Raw genomic sequence first — 6000 nt, 5'->3', positions numbered from 1 at the left:
CCCATTGGCTGTTACCCCCTGTATCTCCTCACCTCCCCCTACCCCTAGTTTATGAGACAGCACCCAAGACACCTCTTTCTCTTTCTTGCCCCGGGCAACTCACTTACAATAAACCCAGGACCACGTCCTGCAAGATTGAGCCTCCTTTGTCTAAATACCTAAGTTCATGCTGAATATATTATAGGATCCCACCCCCCCGCCCCTCGTGGTCTGTGTAGGGCAGACACATCTTTATGTGGGACAAGAATGGAAGGAATTCTCATAATATTTACAGCAGGTATGTCTTAATTTTATTAAGAGCCATTGAGGACAATCATCTATCTTAAATAACAGATGTCTGAGCATGTAATTATAAAGTACCAGTTAAAAGAATTAGCAGCAGACAGCAGGAACTTCCAATATTGGTGGTAAACAGAGCTAAACAGAAGAGACAAACTGATCTGCCCTTTAATTTTCTTCTGTATATCCCCCAGAAAGACCTGCATGTGCAGACTTTTTTCTTAATGTTGTAAATAAACTTCACTGTTATGTCAAGGGTTCAGCCTGGCTGGATGCCACATGCCCATTAAACCTGCTCTGTCACTGCTCTCCTCAGCTGGACAGAGGAGAGAAAATACAAATTTTAGGCTTGTGGGTTGAAAGGGTAGGGAGAGAGACCACTAAGCAGTTACTGTCACAGGCAAAAGAGATATGAGTAGCGGACAATTTATTACCAATCAAATCAGAGAAGAGTAACAAAAAATAAAACTGAATCTTAAAATACTTTCCTCCCACCCCTCTCTTCTAGGTCTTAATTTTACTTATGATTTTCTCTACCTCCTCCCCCTAGAGCTGCCCAGGGGGGCAGGGAATGGGGGCTGTGGTCAGTTCATCACACATTTCTTCCATGCTCCTTCCTCCTCAGGGAGAGGACTCCTCACACTCATCCCATCCCAGCGTGTGGTCCCAACCATTGGAGACAACCCTTCACAAACTTATCCAAACATTAGTCCTTCCACACAGGCTACAGCTCTTCATGAATGTAGTGGTTTAGATTTGCCAATTTCAGTTCCCGGCCAAAGTACCAATTAAACATTGTCGTTTTAAAGCAGCAACTAAAAAAATCACTAGAAAACTACGTATTTCTTGCTGTGAGATATGGATTAGAACAAGAGCAAAACAGGCTTAAAACTTAAAAGGAATAAAGAAAGTTTATTAACAAAACTACAAGAATAAGAAAACCAGAATAAAACCTCCAGAAAACCCCTTTCTCCCCCACTACCCAACCATTCCCTTGTTCTCATGACAATATAGAGACAAAAAACTTTGGTGTTTACAACAGTCCAAATTCTTGCTATAGTCTTTTCATCAGTCTTTGTAGAGAAACAGAAGTCTTCTTCTGCTAATCTATGGAGTTTCTCACAAGAAAACTATTTCCTTTATAGCTTTCTATTTCTCTGATGCCAGCTGCCCGGAAAAATCTGCCATCAGTTGTCTCCTCCCATTTCACATTACTCTGAGGTGTGTATAGGTCAATTAATCTAGGGATGTCACTTTTAAGGATGAGTTATTCAAAGGCAAATGTTCTCTTCATTTGTTTTTGTGAGCCCCTCTGGAAACAGAAGTTTTCTCTTTGCCTCTACAACAGCCCCAAATCTTCAACTATTACTTCTCCCCGCTCTGTTCCAGCACCTCACAGGATCACAACCACTTCACCTTTTTGCTTAAAATCCACACTTTGAACACTGCATTCCTCCCAATATACTCTGTCATGAATTAAAGGAGTTTTTTTCAGAACATTATTGTCCATCTCCATAGCTTTAACAGAAAAATATTTCAGCTTAATTAAAGCATCTCCTTATCTTCCCCATCTAAAACTTAATTCTTTTCTTCACTGTCTTTGATGGTTTTATGGTATCTTCTTCATGTTGATTATCCCTCTCTCTTTCTTCCCCTCTCTCTGGGAAAAAAGGAGTAATCTGTAAGTCTCATCCAGGTAGTAAAAGAGTTAAAATCTTGGAAAGCTGCATATGTTCATGGTGTCAGGTTTCAGTTCAGTGGCAGAAACTGTAAACTAAGCCAGGCCGGCCGGCTCCATTTCTCCCCCCCCCACCCTCTGCGGCCTTGTCTGGCTTGGTGGGGAAGGAGGAGGCCAAGACAGAGCCCTGTTACTTCGTCAGAAGCCAAAAACCGAAGAGAACAAGAGAGCCCTGGCTTTACATCTTAAGGCGGTGTTCATAAGTTGATCTCACTTCTCAATGGTTAAAACTGCCGCCAATTCTCAGAAATGACCGATAATTGGTCAGAAGAAAAAACTCCCATCAGCCTCCAGCAGCTTCAACTCCCCTAGCTCCCAAACTAACTTAAATGTAAAGTCACCCCATGACAATGAACTTCTGCAGAGTGGGTCCCTTCCAAATGGTTCAGTCTTTGGGAACAAACTTCTCGAGGATGGGTCCCTCACGGGGTCACGAGTTCTGTCAGCAAACCTGCTCTAGCGTGGGCTCCTCTTCCATGGGTTCTGCCAGGAACCTGCTCCAGTGTGGGCTTCACACAGGGTCTGACTGCAATTGCACAGTTTTTCCACCTCCTCTTAAATCTGTTATCCCAGAGGTGCTACTACTGATGCTGATGGGCTTGGCCTAGGCCAGCGGTGATTCCATCTTGGAGCTGGCTGGTATTGACTCTGTCAGAGAATGGGAGAATCTTCTGGGAGCTTCTCACAGAAACTGCCCATGAGGTCCCCCCCTGCCAAAACCTTGTCACAAGAACCCAGTACATGGAGACTTCAGCCAGGCTTGTGAGATCTGTTGGATAGAATTTATTGTCAAACCAAAGAAGGGGGCTATATTTACCTTACAATCACAGAACACCAGTGCCAAAACCCCTTTGCTCCCAGCCCCGGGAAATCATACGACTAGCTCCAGTTCACTAGGGCTGGGAGGGGGTTCGGCAAGGACAAAGAACCAAGGAGGTTCTTTTCTCCAGGACCTGGTCCCCAGTTCATTCTGAAATCAACTCCAGGAAAAAAAGAGCCTGCGCAGATAGGGTGGGGACTTTTATACTGAGGGGAAGCGGGAGAGGGAGAGTAAAATTACAACCAATGGGATGAGACCGAAGGGGTGGGGTGAGGGGATGGAACCAACATCACAAAACTGAGAGGGGAGCACAGGGAAAAACCACTTAGGGTAAACATCTTAGTGCAACAAGATGCACCAGTGAACCTGCTGCTAAAATTGCCTGAGATGATACAGCAAGCTAGGATGACATTTCTCTAATCCAGTGTGATGTCTGCTGTATTTTGTAAGTAATCCCATTTGACCTTGTGCCACTTAACATTTAATCTTGGGGCCATTTGGCAATTAAAGTATCACAACAGGCGAATTGTTCAATTCTTCCTGAAAACATGGGATATTTTCTGAGAAAATTTGTAGTTTGGCTTATGTGAAAAATGACATTCACTTTTAAAATTTCCAAGGTTTATTAAACCTTGACAAAATACAACAAAAGACTGAACAAGGAGAAGAGCAGCACTGGGAGCATAAGACTAAACCACCATGTGCTCCTCTACACAATGGATGTTCTGCTTTTTATACTCTTGGTCCCTCCCAAAGCCTTGTCAGTCAACTCCTTTTCTGCCGTCCATTGGTGGAGATCATTGTCTTACAACTTGATTGAAGGTCAGGTGTTGCCATGCTGTGCCTCCTAGTAACAAGCCTGCCCACCCCAAATGCCCCGACCTTTGACAGCACTACAAAGGGGAAGGGAAAGAGAGCTATGAGGAGAACATAATAACATAGCTATACATCTATAGCTATGTAAAACTTTTCTTAATATACATATAATATTCATCCCTTAATTGTGAAAGCTAACCATATTACCCATCTATAACAGTTTACAAATGAAGTGGTCAAGTGTGAACAGAATCCAGGAATATTTTGATCATCTCTTCCAGGATTACTCTAAGAATTTTTCTGGAATTTGACAACAGCATCTTCCCCCAGTTTCATTGAGTAATACAGTTTTATATTATATATTTTATATTATATTATATTTGAGTAATACAGTTACATATTGCAGTAATGTGCAGGGAAAACTGTTTTGTACCACTACTGGATCCCATTCAGAATTAAGATAGAAGATTATACCTATCAAAAGGACCATAAAATCTGAATATGATACTTAAAGGATTTGGCTGCACAACTTGTTACTAGTTTAATTATATTATATACAGAGCTGTTCAATTAATGTTTGGACTAACCCAAACATGCTAAATATGAAATTTCTGTTAAGTTTTTCAGCATAATCAAACTGCATAGCAGAGCACACTGCCAAAACTCTCACATGGCTGATATAGTCTTAAGGGACATAAAAAATTAGAGCTTTAGGAAGTACAGCATTTCTTTATGTCAAAGATTGAAACAAATAAGGTTGATTAGTCATATGGATGTCTTCACTAGTACTTCATAGGAAACAGATTCCTTGTTCTATGAAAATTTAATAATGAAAGAAAGCATTAATTTCTAACTGGAATACAAAAAAATCATTCTTTCATTTATTTTACATTGTTGAGTTTTACTTTTTTCATTTCACAGTAGAAAAAAACCCCTTTTTAAATGGAAAATGATGCCTTTTATTTGTGAAAAGGAGCTGAAATATCCTTTCATGACAGTTCTGCTGTATTTTTCTGAAATATTGTGCAAAGAAAATACACCTCATAATGAATGACCTACACACATAAATATTTTTTATTCATTAATTGGTAATTTCTGACTAGAAATGACAAAAATAAATATTTCAGTCCTAGACCATATAACACATAGAGGTCTGTGTTAATTCCTTTGGTTTTAATTGACTCGAATTTTTACTATTGTAAAAGAGTTCAGTATCATGTCTCAAAATTTGCTTTAAACTGTGTAAATCCTTCCAGTCCTGATATAACAGTGATGTAAACTCTCTGATGAAGGTCTATTTTTGCACAGGATTTGGAAAGAGAAGGCATTTTTCCTTCTTCTTATGACATTTTCAGAGTCTTTAGTCTCTGTGTTTATGATAGTGTTTTTCTTCTCCCTTTTTATTTGCTTTTATTCCAACCTTGCTTCAGTCTCTTCCATGGCAGCGGGTTCACCATTACTCCTTACTTGCTTCCAAACATTATAAATGCAAGGAGAGCTTTCATTTTAAAAGAATAGAACTGTGGGTGGAAGTAACATGGAAAAGTGCACCCTACTCTGTATTTGGTTTAGGGAGGCAGGTACAGGGCTTTACTTCATTTGGAACTGTTTATTTTTAAGTTTCTTCAAACAAGAGACTGGCACCTTTGCTCCATTGTTCCCTTATTTTTCCCAGTGTGCTTCATTCACAAGGAAAAGTGGGCATTTGTAAGGCAGAACCAACAGCTGTTTAGAAATGAAGCAAAGATTAACTCTGTGAAAGGGCCATTATATAGGTGGGAAAAGCATAAGTAAGCACAATTAGTGCCTCACAAACCTGAGGGCTACACAGCGATGATGGGTCATTACAGTTGGGTTCAGGACACCCTCTCAGAGAGCCCTATGTATGTGACAAGTCAGCAAAGTAATGATGAAGTGGATAAAAAGCACAGAATCCTGAAATACTAATGAGAGACTTGCTCTGCAGCTCTTTTTTTTGTTTTGTTTTGTTGCTTCTATGGCAAGACAACCACCTAGGAAAGTCAAGAATTAAATGGATTTTGTCTTTTTTGGAGCTGTGATGTAAATGCTGTTTATGAACATTTTGCCTCAGATTTGTCCATTCCTTATGTACTCTTCCTCTCTGTAAAACAATTACAAATCCAGTGCTATTCACACTGACTTCTTTGCCTACCTGTGTCTTTTCTTGCCTTCAGAGAATCCTGCATGGAGTTTTGGTACCTGTTGGTGACTAGTTCTGAGGGTCTGTCTGACTCCCAGCTGCCATCCCAGATAGGGGTCCCATGAAGAACAAGTGTCCAGGGATCTCAGGCAGTTTCCAGCCAGGGGTAACCCTTAGGAGCGTGTC

Source organism: Poecile atricapillus, chromosome 3 (assembly GCF_030490865.1).
Source record: "Poecile atricapillus isolate bPoeAtr1 chromosome 3, bPoeAtr1.hap1, whole genome shotgun sequence".
NCBI classification, from domain to species: domain Eukaryota; kingdom Metazoa; phylum Chordata; class Aves; order Passeriformes; family Paridae; genus Poecile; species Poecile atricapillus.
Note: the sequence above shows the minus strand (reverse complement) of the source record.